This window comes from Dermacentor albipictus, chromosome 7 (genome assembly GCF_038994185.2).
Source record: "Dermacentor albipictus isolate Rhodes 1998 colony chromosome 7, USDA_Dalb.pri_finalv2, whole genome shotgun sequence".
Taxonomy (NCBI): domain Eukaryota; kingdom Metazoa; phylum Arthropoda; class Arachnida; order Ixodida; family Ixodidae; genus Dermacentor; species Dermacentor albipictus.
Window position 1 is genome coordinate 134,415,379 of NC_091827.1, and position 21,990 is coordinate 134,437,368.

At 50.5% G+C, this 21,990-nt stretch overlaps 1 protein-coding gene across 3 annotated transcripts in view; it reads left to right on the forward strand.

Annotated features, from left to right (window-relative positions):
• The window catches only part of LOC135911538 (chymotrypsinogen B-like), a 799,265-nt gene that overhangs the window by 755,181 nt on the left and 22,094 nt on the right, over positions 1-21,990 (forward strand). The window lies entirely within an intron of this gene.

Consider the following 21,990-nt stretch of genomic DNA (forward strand, 5'->3'; position numbering starts at 1 on the left):
GTAGCACCGCAAACAAAGCTATTAAAAGCAGCGGGTACCCTTTGCCCACTACCGCTGAAATGCTCGCAGCTCTGGGTTCAAGCAAATTTTTTACAATGCTGGATCTAGCTCAAGCTTATCAACAGCTAACGCTAGACGACGAATCGGCTGAAGTGCTCACAGTTAACACGATAAAGGGACTGTACAAAGTCAAACGGCTACCGTTTGGAATTTCGGTGGCGCCGTGGGTATTTCAACGAGTCATTGATACGCAACAGAGCGCATTTAACCGTATGTCGCCGTACACCGACAGCCTGCATAGCGTCGTCACGCGGCATCGGGAAGTTACGCCGGTGCGTACAGAGTGCAGTTAGGTACACTAAGATTTAGAAATGGCGAAAACTGTATGAACAAGAAAACAATCTGTTGCTTTATTACAGCAAATATGTAGCAAGTACCAGTCAACACAATCATGTTTTAGCGACCATGTTGGCAATGATGTTAGAGGAGTGATGTCGACTCGTCATTAAATGCTTTGGCATGCTTAAGTTCAAACTACTGCATTTAAAGAGATCATGGAAAGAAATAAATACGTTTAGTTGCTCACCCTCTTTTAAACCACAACTTGATGCGAGTCGGAGAAGAAGACGCCGTTCGAAACGGCTGCACTCACATCGGGCTACGCATGTTTGGTTTTTCGGGCGGACCACCTTCTGGGACCGGCCCGAAACGATCACCACCATCTCCAACAAGTGGTCCGGTGCCTGTGGAGACCAACTGCAGGTCAGTCGGACCATATTTCGGCGTCTTACGGCCGATTTTCCACCATCAGCACGTGGTGAACTGCTAACCCTAACTTCAGTTAGGAGAGCGGCGCCGGCGGGTGCGCGCGCATTTGAACATGGCGGCCTTAAGAACTCCGGCTGCGACATCGAACCCGCGACTTATTACAACGTCGCGCCTTGAAGAACAGATGGATTTCACTGCATCTCAGGTGGGTGATGCAACACCGCACCACGAATGCAATAAGGCAGCCACGATCAACAACAACATGCAAAGCGCTACCGTGGTCAACGAAATGACCGCAGAAGCCAGATGAGAGCGCGTTCTTTCCCTGAAGGAAAAGAAAAATCTCGCTCAGCAACGCCGCACCGCGCAACGAAGCGCACTGCCATCAGGTCCGACTACCAGCTCGTCCAAACCCATGGCGCATCGCGGGCACCCACGATTCAAGCGTCTTCCGCCGCTACCGAAGAGTGACCTGAAGGTGGTCATCAGGCTACACCAAGGGCTACCACTCAAGAATGTTACCAGTCAGGCACTGGCAAGAGCCGTCATGGAGTCGTGCGAGGACAGAACCACTGACAACGGTTTTATTCTAAGAATCAAGTCAGGTTCGAACATTGCAGTGATATCCACCCCGAATCGGGATACGGCCAAGGTCATGCAAGCCATTAAATCCTTGAACATCAATGGACGACAACACCCGGTCAATGCGTACGTTACGGCAGGAGAAGACACGACGCGGGGAGTAATCCACGGGATAGAAGCACACGCCCCTTCTGACGTGCTGCGATCGAACCTAGGTATCCGTACGCAGCGACTGGAGTTGATCGACGCAAGAATGATGGGCGACTCACAAAGTGCCTTGCTCACCTTCTACGGCAGCCGAGTGCCGAGGTGTGTTTATTACTTTGGGGGAGAGAAACTCTGCACACCCTACCGAAATGCGGTACAATTCTGCCGTACCTGTGGCGCCGTGGGACACCGCACCGGCGTATGTCCACAGCCCGACGTGCAGGTGTGCCGCTCGTGCGGGGTGCGGGAGCCTGCCGATGGACACACGTGCACCCCCAAATGCGCCATTTGTGGGAGTGATCATCCAACGGGTGACCGCCGATGTCCCAAAAGACTAAAGCCAGTCAGGCAGATATCAAGACCACGGCCAAAGAAACGCAGCCGCTCCAGAACCCGCTCGCCGTCGAGGAGCCGATCTTGTTCCGGGCAGCCGGGCCAGAGGAGACGTTCGGCATCCCGACCCAAGGTGCCTCAGCAGCAAGATCAGAAAAAAAGAAAGAGGCCCCAAGAAGCAAGTCACCAGGGATCCTACTGGCATGCAGCACCCCACAAAATAATCAGGTGAGCTGGGCGCAAGTCGCATCTCCCTCTGCCAATCCTCAGAATACACCTACACCAATCACACAAAACCCAGAGTACAAGAAAATAGTAGAACAAAACAAAATACTTAGAAACAGTTAAGCCGAGCTACGAGCCGAGTTTGAAGGTTTTAAGCGCATGGCAAACAACAGCACATCACAGCAACCCATACCATTTGCGACCACACTTCCAAATCACCACCGCAGACATCACTGCAACAAAGTACCGCCTCCAGCGCTCATTCGTTAACGCTGGAACAGTTAGCACAAAACATGCAACTAATGTTCGCAGAGCTACACAAACTCAAACGAATGGTAGAGGATGTGCAAACAAAAGCCGCGGCCGTCCCCTGAAAGAGGGTCAGTCAAAGTCCGGGAGCTCCAACCAGGACACCGAAAGCTATAGAGCACACTGATAGCGACAGTAATATTCCTGGATAATATGGCAAACAACACAAAGACCGGACACATTGAAATCTGGCAAGGGAATTGCTGCACGCTACGGACTAAATTGGCTAATTTCACGCACTACATAGAATTGGCGCCAGTCCCTCCCGACGTTATCTGTATTCGGGAAATAGGGAAACAAAATCCAAAACTCAAAGGGTACAAGCTTTATGCTCACCCTGACTACCCTCAAGTAGCCACCTTTGCCAAGAAGGATGTCACGATTAGCGTAAATTATTCTTTTCGGGAACCTATTCAGCACCAGATAATCACGATTTGGCCGCAGAAAAGGGGCAAACCTAAAACAATTATTGTCAACGCTTATAGTTCTCCCAGAGAAAAACAGGCGGATTTTGAAAACCTGGTGGCCACCGCGGTGCGACTCGCTCAAGGTAGGGACAAATAATATTGTTAGGCGACTTTACCGCACAACACTCAAACTGGGGCTACAATAGAGACAATCCCAAGGGCACATTGTTAGCAGAAGTTATAGAGCGCTACGGACTTTTCCAGCTAACTCAACCGGATCACCCAACGTGAATATGGAACAGCGTGTCCCAGGACACTTCCCCCGACCTCACGTTCACCAACCACGAAAGTGAGACGCGATGGACGAACCTAGGCGAAGACCTAGGAAGCGATCACTATACCTTAAGCATATCAGTTCATGCAGCCAGGATTCGAAGAGCTATTGGCAAGGCAAGGCTATTCGACTGGACCAAATTTCGTGAAAAACAGAAAACAATCGGCAGCATAACAGACGTAGGAGAATGGGCCGAGCGGATCCGAGTTATTCACTCTAGGGTCACAAAAACAATTGAAACGACAACGGAGGCTCCAGCCGTAGATCGTCACCTCTTGCATCTCTGGGAAGCCCGGAGAGGCCTCACAAAAAGGTGGAAAAGGCAGAAGCCTAATCGCAAACTCAGGATACGGATAGCTCAGCTAGCGCAGGAAGCTAACGAATACGCACAAAAGTTAAGCGACAACAATTGGCGTCAGTTAAGCGACTCGCTGGCGCACATGGCGCATTTTTCGAAGTATGATTGACCCGGGAGGAACAAAAACAGTCGCGAATCGCACACTCAAGCTGCTTGAAAACGAGTTTGAAGGTCGGGAAGCTGACATGATAGACAAAATTAAAGAGATATACGTAGGAACTGTACCGACCGGGCAATCCGCCAAACCCGTTTACGAAGGTCAGGACCAACCGCAACTGGACGCCCCTATAACCTTTGAAGAGGTTTACGCAGCGGCACACTCTTTTAAGAAAAACACGACCCCAGGTGTAGATCAGGTCACGAACGCAATGATTCGCAATCTAAGTGACGACACGCTAAAGAGCTCGACCAAATTCTTTAACGACACGGTCTGGACAGAGGACGGCGTCCTTCCAAAAGAATGGAAGGAAGCAAAAATTATTCTTATTCCAAAACCAGGTAAGCCTCGTAACATCAACAACCTTCGACCCATCTCCCTAACGTCGTGCGCGGGGAAACTCTTTGAAAAGGTTGTGCAGGTCCGGCTCTCAAACCACATAGAGCTAAACAACATGTTCGCCTCCAACATGTTCGGTTTCCGACCCCACGTGTCAGCGCAGGACGTTTTTCTACTACTAAAGCACGAGGTCCTGCACCCCAACAGAGGGTCGGAAGATAAATTTGTACTGACATTGGACATCAAAAAGGCCTTCGACAGCATCTCCCACCACGCTATTCTGGAGGGACTGGAAGCGGTGAACTGCGGAACGTGAATTTATAACTACGTGCGCTCGTTCCTCAGCCACCGCACGGCCACAATCGGATTAGGCTCCACGAGGTCCGACACCTTCAACTGTCCCGACAGAGGTACCCCTCAGGGAGCTATACTCTCTCCACTGCTATTCAATGTAGGGATGAGAAAGCTAGCCCTGGAGCTAGATAAACACCCGAATCTCGGTTTTGCGATATATGCCGATGATATCACGTTCTGGGCTCACCAGGGGTCCTACGGGGACAAGCAAGAAACCCTTCAAAAGGCCATAGGCGCAGTCGTGGAATACGCGAGGGCGGCGGACATGGCATGCGCACCCGAAAAATCGGAATTCATTCGGGTGCGTGCGAAATACGCAAGAGAGAAGGACTGGGTGCCGCTCACTCTGACTCTCAACGGAGCGCCAATTCGTGAAGTGGATACACTCAGAATATTGCGGATGTGGATACAGCAGAATGCTGGAACATCTCACACCCTACAAAAACTAAAGGCGGTCACAGGAAACGTGGCCAGAATGATAAGGGGAGTGGCAAGAAGCGGAGACGGCCTAACTGAGGGAGAGACCATCAGCCTGGTTCACGCATTCGTAATTAGCCGACTCACATACGCCCTTCCGTATCAGGCCTTGACAAACCAAAAGATTAAAAAGGCAAACGCAATAATAAGAAAAGCCTTCAAAGCCGCCCTTGGTCTTCCCGAATGCGCTAGCACAGAGAGATTCGAGGGACTGGGCCTGCAGAATACTTTTGACGAGTACGCAGTCGCGACGCTATATGCCCAGAAAGAACGACTTTGTTCTTCAACTCAGGGCAGGGCAGTATTGGCGAGGTTAGGCTTTCCCCTGAGACCCCAGTATTGCGGAGAGGAAACGGCACCCATAGACCGCAATGTTCGATCGCACATCGCGGTGGCCCCAATTCCCCAAAACATGCACCCCAAATACCATCCCGGACGACGCAGAGCAAGGGCAAAGACCCTTCACAAACGTTTCGGCATGGGACCGGGCGTGTATTATACGGATGCCAGTCGAGCCAGCTCAGAAACTTTCACCATAGTCTCTACATGCAACAACAACATAACAACGGCATCCTTCAAAACCGCCTCGGCATGCGTGGCAGAGGCTGCAGCCATCGCCTTGGCCATTCAGGTCGCCGAGCGCCAAACCAATTCGGCTGTCATATTATCCGACTCACAAGCGGCTTCCCGTTTGTTTTTACAAGGAACGGCACCCAAATCAATAAGCAAAATTTTAGGCACTCAACTAGAGGGGCACCACACTATCGTCTGGTGTCCGGCACACGAGGGACTGGCAGGAAACGCTAGGGCAGACCGTATTGCTCGAGGTTTGAACGTCCGAGCAACGGCATGGCCTAGCGACGACCTTCCACCGAATTCTCGTGACATCCTCCTACAGCAAAGGCAGGAGCGGAGACGTTTTGGACATCCTCACTCCGATTTAAACAGCCAACAAGAGAGGGACTGGCGTTGTATTCAGACGAATACATGCCCCAACCTGCACCACCTACACAGAATACATCCCACGAGGTTCACTGACGAGTGCCCGTGGTGCACAGACACGCCCACACTAAAACACATCACGTGGGAGTGCCCCAAGAGGCCTCCGCACATAGACAGTCCCATATTACACGAACATCCACTAATGAGGAATAGGCAGTGGGAGGCATGGCTTGCGGACGAGGGTCGGGAGAGCCAGTTGGCTCTTCTGGACCAAGCCCAGCGAGCCGCTCGTGCCAGTGGGGCCCCGGAATAGTGGCTCCAACCATCGTGCCTTATTTTATTTACATTGAATAAAGTTTTACTCTTCTCTATCTCTCGCCCTCTTTGTCTTTCTTGTTGTTAAAGGGACCCTGTAACAATTTTGACGATTTTCTACAAACGTACTGAGTCGTTAGAATAGGTCCTACTGATCATTAATTGGCGCATCTAAGTGCTCCGCGTAAAGCGTGTAATTTATTATAAGGTTTTCAAAGTGCACATCGCTGCGGATCGCAGCTTACTGCGTGGCGGAATTTTAAGCCGCCCCTACCCATATGACGCAAATCACCCATATGACGTCAGTGGGGCGAGCTATTCGATTGGCTAACCAGGGCGCGTGATCGATAATTTTTCCAACTTTATGGTAAACAAATGATGTTCGTAATAGTTGGAATGTAGGTAATTTGTTTTTATAAATATAAAGTAACATAAAGGGAATGCACAAGAACAATTTTTCAGTACACTTAAGCAGTTCCGGCACAAAACAAGTGTCGTCTGCTTGTGTTACAACGTGCTCCGTCTTCGACGAGAGCTCCGCCGTCAGTGTCGGTCTGTCTGTTCGCGAACGCTATCATTCGACTTTGTTGCGTTGTGGACTGCAAACGTAGCGACTGGCAATATGTCAAGCTGCGACATCGTGTCCCTCTGCAAGCCAGTAGACGAGTGGACTGACTGCCGCGCATTGGACTGCCGCTATACGATCGGCGCCAGCATTTGCGCGATTGCGGCCGTCACTTTACCCCGGAAGATTACTAACGCAATTGCGTTTCGCGAGCCCGGTATTGGGGTAAACGCAAGCGCAAGAGGACAGGGCCTGCCTGGCCGTGTCTCCTTGCGTGTAGTCTCATGGGATGAACAGAAGCGCAAATGTGAATGGTCTGCACGGTGCAGCCACCTGGAGGCATAGAGCTCAGCCAGACACAGTAGCAGTAACAAAATGTATTCTTCTTTGCTGTTGGCATATATTTTTCGCTGGAGTGTAATTGTTAACACCTTGTTTTTGTAGATGTTTAAAATGCCTTACACTTGGTAAGAGCAATATTAGCTCTTTCTTTGGCTAGTTAGGCTCTGCGCCACGGGTGGCTGCAGCCGACCGTGGAGACCGATCAGGCAGCTCACGTGCGTCTACGCTAAAGTTCCTTCATCAGCACAATACGTTGGCGGGCTAGTTGGGGCTAATCCATGAATACTTTGTTTAGCGCAAAACAACAGACGACAGGACCTGTCCTGTCATCTTTCTTGTGTCTGTTGTTTTGCGCTAAACGAATTATTCCTTCATCAGCTTGAGTTTATGCCTCCACCGTCCCGCCGAAACGTTCATCCAGTGTGTGGTTACCGGAATACCAGACACGTTCGGTGCTGCGACAGAATGCTCGCAACGCACGCTGCTTCGATAGCTCTCGCTTGGGGTCGAAGGCCAAGTGGCCAGTGGAGAGGTTTCGCGAGAGCGGGGGCGGGCTCCAAAACAGGCGGAAGTGGATGATGTGACGTTGCATCGTGACGCAGAACCAGTGAACGCGGAGCTTAACGCCGATCGCTGGGCGAACGAGTTGAGGACGGAAAGCACGGCTAGGGAGGAGGGTAACTCGTAATTTCTTGTAGCTCCATTAATACGTAACGCTTCACTTAAATTGTGGTGCGAATGTTCTACTTAAGCTGTATCCTACGCGTCTGCAAAATTTGTCCAAACCGTTTCAGGGGCCCTTTAAATGTTAAATTCATACCGAATGAGGCAGTCCGCTGACCTTTGTAAAGCACGGGATTTAACATCCAGTCTGCGATAATGAAGCAAAAGTGCGAATGCTCGTTCGAGCTATCGACTCTAAAAAGGTTGCGCCTCGAATCAACGGTTCAGCAGCTCGCCGGAGCAGAAGCGCGCGAAGTTTGAACTTGCATTGTTACGAACCACCGGAAATGTGTGCTGCCGACGAGCGTCGAAACAAAGCCTACGAAATGTCTGTAGCAGTTTTTGTGAAGCAGATACGCTCCTGTTTTTTTTTTTCCGTGGCGCGTTGATGAAGACGACGAAGACCCACGCCTTGATTGCTTGAGTATATATGTTGCTGACTGACACTCACATTCAAAGACCCAAACAGAACTTTCAAGCTCACACAAAGTCCGCTTTTCCCGCGAACAAAATGTGCTGCGCGAAAGACACTGGCGGAAAAATGTTATCTCACTTTACAGAGACCAAAAGTAGCAGCTAGTTGGCTGCTATGACAATGCTGACATTTGGGGTACCCGTCCCAGTGCTCCTTTGCGAAAAACAGCACGTGACTTCCACCACATTCTCTCCAATATGTTCGTACTGGTCGGGGCCTCTCTTGGGTCTTCTACCTCCATGTCGGATGCATTAAACGTGTGCGAAATCAATGGAATGCGTTTTTATTCCTGTGTTCCAACATATGAAAGAATGAGTGCGACCACTCTAAACACGCATATACAAAAAAGGCTATTAAGCACAACCGCAATGAAAAGTATCTGATGCCCTTCTTATTCTATAACGCAAAAGTGGCACAGTCAAAACTGTAATCCTCTAGGCAGATCTGGATGAGTATTTCCACGCTTCAGCATATTGTCACGGCTCACTGGAGACAAAGGTGGAGAGCGGTATTTAATAGATAGAATTAGGGCAAGCGCTCTGTCCAGACTTCTTCTCTAGCGCCTCTCTTGCACACACGAGGTCGTCGTCTTCATCGTCAACGTTGTTGGGCACAGATGGCGTCGCGGCATTTGCCCCCCTCCAGAAGAAGCATCGTCCCGATGCTCGACGGGTAGCATCCGGTGTCCAGCAAACCAGAGAGTGTCCATGTCATTCAGAAAAATAAGATTTCATGCGCACCACGTGCTCAGTCTCAGGCGGGTCCTGACGGCGCCTCGAGCAGGATGGGCTGTCAGGAACGACTTCATAGTTGACGTCGCTAAGGCATCGTAGAACCTTGTACGGTCCGAAGTATCGGGGCAGAAGTTTCTCCGAGAGGCGGCGTACTGGAGCCCAAACCCGGACTCTTTGGCCGGGCTGGTAGACGACGCATCGGTGGTGTCGATTGTAAAGTCGGGCATCACGCTCTTGCTCGCTGGCAACCCGAACGCGCGCGAGCTGTCTTGCTTCTTTGGCGCGCTCTGTAAAATCTGCGGCGTCAGTCTCGGAGTCACTGGAACCATGAGGAAGCATAGCATCCAGCATTGTAGTTACTTGTCGGCCATGGAGGAGACTGAATGGCGTCGTTCTTGTTTCTTGCCGAGCCGTAATGTAAGCAAACGTTACGTAGGGTAATATTTGGTCCCAGTTCTTCTGTTCCACATCGACATACATGCACAGCATGTCTGCGAGAGTCTTGTTGAGGCGCTCCATAAGTCCATTGCTTCGCGGGTGATAGGCTGTCGTCCTTCTGTGTGACGTGCCACTGAGAGTGAGTACAGTTCGCAAAAGATCAGCCGTGAACGCGGTTCCCCTGTCGGTTACATGACCGATGGAGCACCGTGCCTCAGGACGACGTTTTCGATGAAGAACTGTGCGGCCTCGGCTACTGTTCTGCTAGGAAGTGCCTTGGTTTCAGCATATCGCGTGAGGTAATCTGTCGCAATTATTATCCATTTATTTCCGGCAGCAGATATTGGTAATGGGCCCAAAAGGTCCACCCCAATTTGTGCAAACGGTGTTTCCGGAACTGGAACGGAATATAATAGCACGGCAGGTTTCGTAGGTGGTACTTTTCGTCGCTGATAGACAAGGCACATTCGAACGTAGTGCTTCACCTGTGCTGCGAGCCGTGGCCAGTAATACTTCTCTGAGATCCGTCCTAATGCTCTTGTGTAGCCTAAGTGACCTGAGGTAGCTTCGTCGTGACAGGCCTGCAAAATTTCATTGTGGAGAGTTTTAGGGACAACCAGTAGATATCTATTCCCTGTTGAAGAGAAGCTCCTCCTAAAAAGAACGCTGTTGCATAGGCAGAATGATGACAGGTGCCTTGAGAACAATCTGGGCTTGTTCGTGGTGCGGCCTTCTAAGAAATTTATTAGTGACGCGAGCTCCTGGTGCTCTTGCTGTTGTTGAGAGATGGTGGCCGCATGAACAACTCCTAAAAAACCTGCGGATTCCTCATCATCTCCGCCTAACGACTCGATCGGCGATCTGGAAAGGCAGTCAGCGTCTAAGTGCTGCCTTCCCGACTTATAGACCACTGTCATGTCGTACTCCTGAAGCCGTAGGCTCCAGCGTGCCAAACGTGCAAATGGATCTTTCATGTTGGTCAACCAACAGAGAGGATGGTAGCGACTTATAACTTGAAATGGGCGGCCGTATATGTGCGGGCGGAACTTGGTAACTTCCCATACCACAGCCAAGCATTCCTTCTCTGTGCTGGAGTAGTTCGACACGGCACGTGACAATGTTCTACTCGCGTAAGCGATGACTCGCTCAGCGCCGTCTTGCTGTTGAACAAGGACGGAGCCTATACCTACGTTGCTGGCATCAGTGTGGATCATTGTCGGCGCATCCACGTCAAAGTGGGCAAGAACAGGTGGAGTTTGTAGGCGGTGCTACAAATCTTTAGATGCCACCTCCTGCTCCTCACCCCACACAAACGTGACATCTTCTCTGGTTAAGCAAGTGAGCGATGAGGCGATGCGTGCAAAACCCGCAATAAGTCGCCGGTAATATGCGCATAGGCCCAGGAAGCGTCTGACTGTCTTTTTGTCTCTAGGCCTTGAAAACTTTGCGACGGCTGCGATTTTTTCAGGATCAGGTCTGACACCTGTGTCACTTACTACGTGGCCCAGAAACTGTAGTTCTTCATAGCCAAAGTGGCACGTTTCAGGTTTTAAGGTAAGCCCAGTGGACCATATGGCTTGAAGAACCGACCGTAGCCGTCTGAGGTGTTCATCAAATGTGGCAGAATAAACAATGACATCATCTAGGTAGACTAAGCAAGTCTTCCACTTAAGGTCTGAGAGAACAGTAACCATTAGTCTTTGGAACATGGCTGGGGCGGAACACAAACCAAAGGGGAGAACTTTGAATTCATAGAGCCCATCAGGCGTTACAAAAGCCGTCTTTTCGCGATCCCGCTCATCGACCTCTATTTGCCAGTATCCACTTTTTAAGTCCATCGATGAGAAGTACCGTGCATGCCGTAGCCTGTCCAGGGAATCGTCGATGCGTGATAAGGGATACACATCTTTTTTATAACCCGATTGAGCACGCGATAACCGATACAAAACCGCAGGCTACCATCCTCCTTCTTAACGAGTACCACGGGCGACGCCCAATGGCTTTTTGACGGCTGAATGACATCAACTTCTAGCATTTTCTTGACTTGCTGCTGTACTGCTTCACGCTCTTTCTCAGCCACGCAATGCGGATGCTGCCGGATGGGTAATGCTGTTTCCTCCGTAATAATCCGGTGTTTCGTCAATGGTGTTTGACGCACTCGGGACGTTGTAGAGAAGCAGTCCTTAAAATCGTCAAGCAGTTCACTGAGACTTTGTTTCTGTTGCTGCTCTAAACCTGGGTCAACGTCGACGACGGGTGCATGTGGCATCGTATCGGTGGTCGATTCCTCTTTTACAGCAAAGCAGTCTTGAACATGGTCAATTTCATCAACGTATGCCACAGTGGTGCATTTACTGATCTGTTCATTGGTGAGATTTGTCAGATGTACCTCTGTGTGACCACCGATTAGGCTGACGATACCGCGAGCGATGGCAACACCTTGATGGAACATAAGTGCAGTTAGTTGTTCGGCTACACCGTCCTTGTTAAACTGTTCTCCGCAACTGACGGAGACAATACTGCATGATAGTGGTGCTATGCACACGTCGCCTTCGGTGACACGTAACGATGTACTTTGGCGCTCTTCGTCGTGGCTCGCCCCTGTACAAGTTGACAAGGTTATCTCGCCGTCCCGTATGTTAACCATGGCGCCGTACTCCCGCAAGAAGTCCATTCCAACGATGAGTGATCTGCAGCACTCTTTTAAAGTCATAAAAGTGGCGACAAAAGCTGTATTTCCTATCTGGAGTCGTGCAGTACATTTTCCTGTGGGTGTCATTATCTGGTTCCCGGCATTTCGAATATAAGGGCTTGTCCATTGCATTTTGACTTTCTTAAGCCGGTCTGCCAACTGCTCACTCATTATCGAAAAGTCTGCGCCAGTATCAACTAAAGCTGCTCACGTCGTGCCCATCAATCGTTAAGAGTATGTCGGCACTTACAAATTCGTCGGTGTTCCGTTTCTCCGGGTTGCTCTGCCCGTTTCTCTGTAATGTTGGGGGACTTTCGGCGGTTCGACGAATAGCAACCTTCCCCCCGGAGGTCGTCGATTTCAGTTTCCCCACCGTGGGCTTGGAGAGTGGCCTCTCACCTCGTTGGTGAAACTGCGACGGTTCGGTGAATAACGCAATGGAGACGGCGAGCGCGACCGGAGATTAGCTGAGCTGCCTTGTCCCCGAGTGACACTGTCGTCGAAGCGTCGATGTCTCTCTGGAAACTGTCGCGGAGTAGCAGGTGACATTTCCTGGATGCCACCCTGGCGATGAGGGCAAAAACGATGAATGTTCCCTAGTTCGCCACATTGAAACCAAATTGGTCAGTGATCAGCGGTGTGCCATACCTCGGTCCTGTGAAGCTGGGGTCGCCTGAAATGCTCCCTCTGTATCCAGCCAGCAATAGGTGGCCGCTGGTGGTACTGCTGTATTTGCCCGGTAGAAAGCGGGCGACGAACAGCGCCTGCGTAGCTGTATGCGCGCGGCTCGAAGCGTGGCTCGGGACACGGTTCAGGGAGTGGCTCAGGTGATGCAAATGCTTGCCGGATTTCTTGGCGGACAACTTCAGCGACCGAAGCAACAGTGAACTCCTTCGGTATCACAGTTTGCTTCGCAATCTCCTCGCGCACAATGTCTCTTATTAGTTCACGCAGCGAAGTCTCGTCTGTCACTGTCAGTACTGCGGCTCCTGCAGGCGCATCGTTATTCAGGCATTCGTATTGCTGGCAACGCTGCTGCAGCGCCCGCTCGAGTGCTGTGGCTTCCTTAATGAGCTCTTCCACTGTTGTAGCCGGGTTACGCACGAGACCAGCGAATAGCTGTTCTTTGACGCCCCGCATGAGATGGCTCAGCTTCTTCGAATCAGGCATGTTGGGATCTGCGCGGCGAAACAAACGAGACATGTCCTCGGCAAACATCGAAATAGTTTCGTTTACTTCTGAATGCGCAACTCGAGAAGGCGTTGTGCATTATCTCGGCGATCAGTGATTCCGAAGGTGTCAAGTAGCCGACGGCAAAGTTTGTCGCACGTTGTATAATGTGCCTCGCGATTTTGGAACCACGTCCTTGCGCTACCTTCCAGAGCGAAGTACACATTGGAAAGCTTCTGGTCCGGACGCCACTGATTGACCTTAGCTACGCGTTCGTACTGGTCCAGCCAGTCTTCGGCGTCTTCATACGTGTCACCGTGGAAGCTAGTGGGGACTAGATTGTTTTGAACAGTCACCTGTGTTGAACTTGCAAGCGCCATTTCTTGAGTTGGTGAGGTCGCTGACAAAGTTCCTTGGAAGAGCCTGAATTCCGGGCACAGACCTTGCAGGCGGCGGCTTGTGCGGTGCACACGTGTCTCGACGCGTGGATGATGTCTTGAAGGGCTGGATGCAGGGTTACTCGCAGGAGTTGTCCCTGTCATTAGGTGATGATGCGATACCCAGCACGTCCACCAGTGTCACGGCTCACTAGAGACAAAGGCGGAGAACGGTATTTAATAGAGAGAATTAGGGCAAGCTCTCAGTCCAGACTTCTGTAGCGCCTCGCTTGCACACACGAGGTCGTCGTCTTCATCGTCAACGTTGTTGGGCACAGATGGCGTCGCGGCAATATATAGTCTGACGTCTCTGGCAGATATTGACACAATGTTAAATGTTCTAAAATGCAGTGCCCCCTGGTAGCCCTGTTTTTTTTTGTATTGCTGCTGCGCCATGCCTGGCGGGCAATATATAAGGTGCCGCAGTAGTCGCGTTTTTTGCAATAAAGATGTGAGCGTCACTACTAGGCGTGCTGGCCTGTTTCTTCGGTGGCTGCGTTTCGCGAGCCATACTCAATTGTAGCAACTGGCGACGAGGTGAAAAGGACTTCTACGGCTGCACGCGCTACGTCCGAGCGTTACTGCTACTACGATACTGCTACTTCGGATTCTACTTCTGCGATGGATGCCATGGACTTCGCCGCTGCTGAGACGCATCTTTGTTTGACCGCTACTGCTGCCACTGCGACTTGTCCAAGTTGCTGCCCATCCTACTTTTGAAGAACCCCTGCTTGTATACTACAGCAACGACTTACACAACGGATTTCAGGCGCTACTACGGAAAGCGTCGCTACATCCTGCGACCTATTCCTCGGAATTAGAACGGCTGAGACGCTACCCGGACGCTAACCCTACTTCGAACGTTTCTATTGCGACGCGTCCACGAACGCCAGGTACGCCGCGCCTGCTGCGTTTCAAGTGAGTCTACGTTCCCGCACGGTTCGACCACCCATTCAACATGCCAAATTTCGGCAGTCTCGAGCCATTCGAGGGCGGAGGAAATGACTGGTCCTGCTATGTGGACCGACTCTAAGCATTTTTCGCGGCGAATGATATCGCCGAAGACAAAAAAAAATGGCCAGGCTTAGCTTGGTTAAGCCAAGAATGCGCTGCATATTGCGCGGCCGCGCAATATGCGGCCGCGCGCGACCGCGCCAGTTGGGGCCCAGCTTTTCCTCCATGACGTATGGATGGATGGATGTTATGAGCGTCCCCTTTGGAACGGGGCGGTGGGTTGCGCCACCAAGCTCTTGCTACTATACTGCCTAATATTCTACCTAGGTTAAACAATGAAAAACACTATGAACTACCACGCCCAAATTTTCTGATCCCCTATTGCTAACTGTGCTTTTGTACGTCTCCGTCTTTTGTCGTTTCCCTACTTTTCTTCCACCAATCCTCCAGTCGCCTCTTACTAATGTCTATTGCGGACATGTTTGCTTTACCACTGCTCCCTCTGAACCCAAGGGCTTCAAGGAGGCCAGTGGTGCCTAAATCGACCGCTGGGTAGACGTCTTCACATTCTAATAAAACATGCTCCGTAGTTTCCCTAGCTTTACCACAGCAAGCACATGCTTCGTCTTGCTTCTTATATCTCGCTTTATAGGTGCGTGTTCTAAGGCATCCTGATCTCGCTTCGAAAAGTAATGAGCTTCCCTTTGAGTTATCATAAATGGTTTCTTTCCTGATTTCGTTTTTTCCTCTCAAGTAGTTACTCATGGCAGGTTTCTTTTCCATTGCCGCCACCCATGAGATTAATTCAGCTTCTCTGACTTTCCGCTTGACCTTTGTTGTTGTGTTGTCCACCCTACAGGCCGCATACTTGCTGGTAAGCTTCCTAGTTCTTTTCCTCCACTGTGAATCAATGTTTTTCCTGTACAGATACCTGAACACTCTCCCAGCCCATTTACTTTCTTCCATATTCCTCAGCCGTTCTTCATACTCAATTTTACTGCAAGCTTCCCTCACTTCAAAACTAGCCCAGCCCATATCACCCTGCACAGCTTCATTTGTAGGCTTCCCGTGAGCTCCCAATGCGAGGCGACCCACTGACCTTTGGTTCCCGTCGAGTCCTGATTGTACCCCTGATTTATAGCAAACAACAGCATTTCCAAAGTAAGTCCTGGAACCATTACACCTCTCCACATACCTCGGAGGACCTCGTACCTATTGTATCTCTATAGCGCTCTGTGCTTCATTATGGCTGCATTTCTCTTCCCCTTTACTGTTATGGTTTTTTCCTGTGTTTCCATATATCCATTGCCTTCGTTTATCCATATACCAAGGTATTTATATTCTGTTACCCGAGGTATTTCTTGGCCCTGTATCTCCACTGTCTGTTCACTGTTTTCATTCAATACCATAACACCTGATTTTCTAACACTAAACTTCAAGCCTAAATTGTTGCCTTCTTGTCCACAGATATTAGCCAGACATTGCAAATCACTTTGCTTGTTAGCTAGCAAAACAATGTCATCCGCATAAAATAAACCTGGGAGTTGCTGCTCTATTACTGTACCCGCCTGTTTGTATGAAAGATTAAACCCGATTAAACCCGATATAAACCCGTCACGCGCCGGCGCAGCGCCCCTAGCGGGAGGAGCGGGAGTCAGGTGGTGGCTGCGGCCGCGCGCGACCGCGCCAGTTGGGGCCCAGCTTTTCCTCCGTGACGTCACGCGCCAGCGCAGCGCCCCTAGCGGGAGGAGCGGGAGTCGGGTGGTGGCTGCGGTCGCGCGCGACCGCGCCAGTTGGGGCCCAGCTTTTCCTCCGGCTGTCGTGACGTCACGTCACGTGGTTGCGCTCAAGGTCAATGGTGGCTGCCCGGCCGCGCCCAAGGGCTGAACTGAGTGATTGCAATATGCAACGCATAAGAAACGACCGTATTTATCAGTTGTTGCGGACAGAAGACGTATGCGTTGCTTCGCAATTTGGTGAAACCCGACAAGCCTAGTGACAAAACGCTCCAACAGATTCTTTTGGTTCTTGGAAACTATTATTGCCCGAAGCCGTCTGCAGTCGTGCAGCGTTTCCGTTTCAACTCCCGAGTTGGCGCGGAAGGTGAATCTATCAGCGAGTTCATTGCAGCGCTGAAAAGCCTCTCAGAGCATTGCAACATCGGTACCGAACTAGAAGACATGATACGTGACCGTATTGTATGTGGTGTGAACAACGCAGACATTCAAACAAGATTGCGGGAAAAAGCGGACCTCACTTTCCAGGATGCCATGCAGACAGCCCTAGCAATGGAAGCAGCGAAAAGGGACGCCGGGGAGATTGCACAAGCTAACCCTAACGGCACCTATTTGACCCACCGCGTCTCGTCAGGCTACGAGGCCGTCACCTGCTATCGCTGCGGGGGTGGACACCTTGCATCCGAATGCAAGCATGTGAAGACCGTCTGCAATTACTGCCACAAATGGGGTCACCTGGCGAAAGTCTGCAATACGAAACGAAGGGACAGCCAAGCCCGAAGCAGCAGTCCTCACGAGCAGCGTTAGCCCACTGCACGAAGTTCGCAGGCGTCAAGCAACCGCCTTCGCGTGCACACTGTAAAAGATGAAGATGCCGTTGCAGTTTCGCCTTCAGAAGTCTGCGACATGTGGCATATTAACTGCGCCGAACCGCCTCCGCCTTTCACCGTCACCGTTGACGTTTGCGGCAAGCCGCTCCGCATGGAAGTGGACACGGGGGCAAGCGTCTCCGTCATTGCCAAGTCGCGGCTCCTTCAGCTTCTGCCTTCGGTTAATGTGCAGCCGTCGCAAGTGTTTCTGCGAAGCTATTCCGGGGAACTGAAAAGAGTCGAAGGCAAGGCTGACATCCTTGTGAAGTTTCATGGCAAGGAGGTGGATCTACCCATTTTTCTGACCGGGGACAATTCACCTACTCTGCTAGGACGCAACTGGATGCGCGAGCTGGGCATCGGCCTCTCCAATGTTGAAGTAAACATACATGCCCTTTCTGACATCAAACACCTAGTCCAAGACTTCGCAGATGTGTTCGAAGAAAGTCTTGGTACGTACAAAGGTGCTGAAGCGTCATTACATGTTCCTTCAGATGCTCCACCTCGGTTCTTCATTCCACGCATTCTGCCATATGCCTTAACAGATGGAGTCACGCAAGAAATACAACGATTAGGAAGAGGTGGCATCCTTGTTCCAGTGAAAACATCCAGGTGGGCTGCACCTATTGTTCCTGTGGTAAAAAGGATGGGCGCATTAGAATCTGTGGAGACTTAGTGTCATCATCAACCCAGTAGCGACAGTGGACAAATATCCAATTCCAAGGATTGAGGACCTGTGGACTGTCCTTGCAGGGGGTGAGAAATTCACCAAATTGGATTTGCGTGACGCGTATCAGCAAGTAGTTCTTGATGAGGCCTCCAGAGAGTACGTCACAATTTCGACACACATGGGGTTGTTTCAATACACCCGCTTGCCATTTGGAGTCTCGTCAGCTCCTGCTATATTACAACGTGAGATGGAAAACTTGCTGAGAGGACTACCACATGTGGCCGTCTATTTCGACGACATTCTTGTCACAGGTGCTAATGATGCTGAGCATTTCCACAACCTTCGTGCTGTGCTTCGTAAGCTTAAAGAATCTGGCTCAAAGTGAAACTCCAAAAGTGTCATTTCTTCATGCCACAAGTGGAGTATCTTGGGCACATCATCAGCAAGAAAAGCCTTTCCCCGAACGTCGACAAGGTGGCTGCCATTCTGCATGCCCCTGTGCCAAAAGACGTCAAAGAACTTCAGAGTTTCTTGGGACTTGTCAATTTTTACCGATGTTTTTTGCCTAATCTTTCTGCACTTCTTTCTCCCCTATACTCTCTTCTTTGTGATGGAAAGAAATGGGAGTGGGGGCAGGACCAGCAAGATGCATTCACAGCCTGCAAACACCTGGTGGCCTCGGCTCCAGTTCTCGTACATTTCTGCCCTGACACGCTTGTGCGCCTCAGCTGTGACGCATCACCTTATGGCATAGGTGCTGTTCTGGCCCACAAAGATGTGGATGGCCAGGAACATCCCATTGCTTTTGCCTCACGGAGCCTGTCAAAAGCAGAACGAAATTACAGTCAACTCGACAGGGAGGCCCTGGCACTCGTGTTTGGTGTAGAGCGGTTCCACCAGTACTTGTGGGGCATACCGTTTGAAGCATACACTGACCACAAGCGACTTCTCGGACTGCTGGGTGCCAACAAGCCTGTCCCTGTGCAAGCATCACGAAGGTTAGTCCGGTGGGCTCTCAAGCTATCTGCGTACAAGTACGCACTGGTATACAAGCCTGGAAGAGAGCTTGGCCCTGCTGATGCTCTTAGCAGACTGCCACTACCTAACGACAGCACCACATTGCCTGCCCCTGCCGAGATTTTCATGTTAGAGGAGGCCTATCCTCGACTTCTTTCACCTGCTGTGGTGGCACGAGCCACCAGGAATCATCCAGTTCTGGGTCATGTTGTGCATTCTGTATTGAAAGGAGAGAGCCCTCCAGCTGGGCCAGAGTGGAACCCTTTCAGCACAAGAAGCTCAGAACTCAGTCTCCAAGAAGGCTGCCTGCTATGGGGGTCACGAGTAGTAATTCCCAAATCACTGCAGGCCCAAGTTCTTCGAGTACTTCACGCCAGTCACCCTGGTATTGAAAAAAAGCAAAATGATTGCCAGGAGCCATGTCTGGTGGCCAGGCTTAGACAATGACATTGCCAACAGTGTGAAAAGCTGCGTTACGTGCCAGGATCAACAACGGGCTGCACAGCCGGCCCCACAGATGCCATGGCCGTTTCCACACCGACCTTGGTCACGGCTCCACATTGATTTCGGGGGACCATTTCTAGGACACACGTTCTTAGTCATCGTGGATGCTTTCTCGAAGTGGATAGAAGTTTTCCCTGTGTCATCCACATCTGCAGAAGCTACCATTTCTGCCCTGAGAATTGCATTCGCTCAGCATGGCCTCCCTGACGTAATAGTTTCAGACAATGGCCCTGCGTTTACCAGTGCACAGTACCTTGAGTTCTTAACTCGAAACGCGATTCGCCGCATGCATGTACCACCGTACCACCCCGCTTCCAACGGTGCAGCAGAACGAGTGGTACAGACTGTAAAGAACAAACTCAAGAAGTCTGGTTCTGGCGACTTCAAGACACAGATTTCCAGGTTTTTATTTCATTATCGGACAACCCCACATGAAGTAATTGGTCGGCCACCGCGTGAGCTCCTAATGGGGAGAATGTTCAAGACTCCTCTGGATGTCCTGCGGCCTAGCTTACAAGCATCATCATCATCATCAGCCTGCTTACGCCCACTGCAGGGCAAAGGCCTCTCCCATATTTCTCCAACAACCCCGGTCATGTACTAATTGTGGCCATGCCGTCCCTGCAAACTTCTTAATCTCATCCGCCCACCTAACTTTCTGCCGCCCCCTGCTACGCTTCCCTTCCCTTGGAATCCAGTCCGTAACCCTTAATGACCATCGGTTATCTTCCCTCCTCATTACATGTCCTGCCCATGCCCATTTCTTTTTCTTGATTTCAACTAAGATGTCATTAACTCGCGTTTGTTCCCTCACCCAATCTGCTCTTTTCTTATCCCTTAACGTTACACCTATCATTCTTCTTTCCATAGCTCGTTGCGTCGTGCTCAATTTTAGTAGAACCCTTTTCGTAAGCCTCCAGGTTTCTGCCCCGTTGGTGAGTACTGGTAAGACACAGCTATTATACACTTTTCTCTTGAAGGATAATGGCAACCTGCTGTTCATGATCTGAGAATGCCTGCCAAACGCACCCCAGCCCATTCTTATTCTTCTGATTATTTCCGTCTCATGATCCGGATCCGCAGTCACTACCTGCCCTAAGTAGATGTATTCCCTTACGACTTCCAGTGCCTCGCTGCCTATTGTAAATTGCTGTTCTCTTCCGAGACTGTTAAACATTACTTTAGTTTTCTGCAGATTAATTTTTAGACCCACTCTTCTGCTTTGCCTCTCGAGGTCAGTGAGCATGCATTGCAGTTGGTCCCCTGAGTTACTAAGCAAGGCAATATCATCAGCGAATCGCAAGTTACTACGGTATTCTCCATTAACTTTTATCCCCATTTCTTCCCAATCCAGGTCTCTGAATACCTCCTGTAAACACGCTGTGAATAGCATTGGAGAGATTGTATCTCCCTGCCTGATGCCTTACAAGCATCGGTGCTATTTAAACAACTGAAACAGACGTTGAATGCTGACAGAGGGTCATGGCAAGCTCAATTACTCCAACCAGGAGATAAAGTGTATGCGAGAAACTTCCGCACAGGTGCACCATGGGTACCTGCCAGTGTTTCAGACGTCAATCCACCGTCGGCCCAGGTTCTTTGTCAAGATGGTTCGACATGGAGCCGACACAATGACCACTTGCGCCTCGCGCAGACAGCGCCACTTCGTCCTGCTGGAGCAGAAGTTTCTCCTCAACTGGGGCAACCAGCCATCCATTCTCCAGCTATCCCGGATGTGCTTCATGAGAGAGAACCAGCCATACATCTCCCAGCTGCACCCGATGTGCTACATGAGGAACAGTCGCCGGGAAGCGTATCTGGAAGTGACTGTGCCGTGGACAACCCTGTCATGGCTGCACCTTGCACTCCACAGTTCCGCCGTAGCACAAGAACTCGAAAACCAGCGGTCAAGTACTCCCCGTAGCATACATCTGAAGAGGGGAGGAGTGACACAATGTTAAATGTTCTAAAATGCAGCGCCCCCTGGCAGCCCCGTTTTTTTGCGTTGCTGCTGCGCCATGCCTGGCAGGCAATATATAAGGCATAGAGTTTCTCACTATTACGCCTAGAGGGTAATCTGGCGCCACCATCTATGGGAGTTTATTAAGGGGGCACCGTGCCGTCATGGGAATGACGGTATTTGTGTCTGCGAGGCTCGTGTTGGCTGGTGTTGTAAGAGGCTTCGTCTATAATGTGGATATGGCTACGCAAATAACGCGTTCTGAAAGTAAAATCTTCATAAAATGTTTCCATTCACGCATATTATATCTTTACTCACCCATGATGCATGACCAAGCGAAGAAAAGCAAGAACAGACGACCAACTGTTTCAAAGCGAGCGCGAACCTTGTCGTCTGTCCTCCAACTTTAGCGGCCCGCTGATACTTTTTACGTAACATGTAGTCGTACATCCAATAACAAGTTCTCATAGTTAAACAAAACATGTTTTCGCGTAATAATAAAGCTAAAACAGCTTTTCATGTGCTGTTCTAGTAGAAAATGAATCATTGTGACAGACGGAATGGTACTTGCCAAGCGCGTCTTCAAGGTGTCCTGTG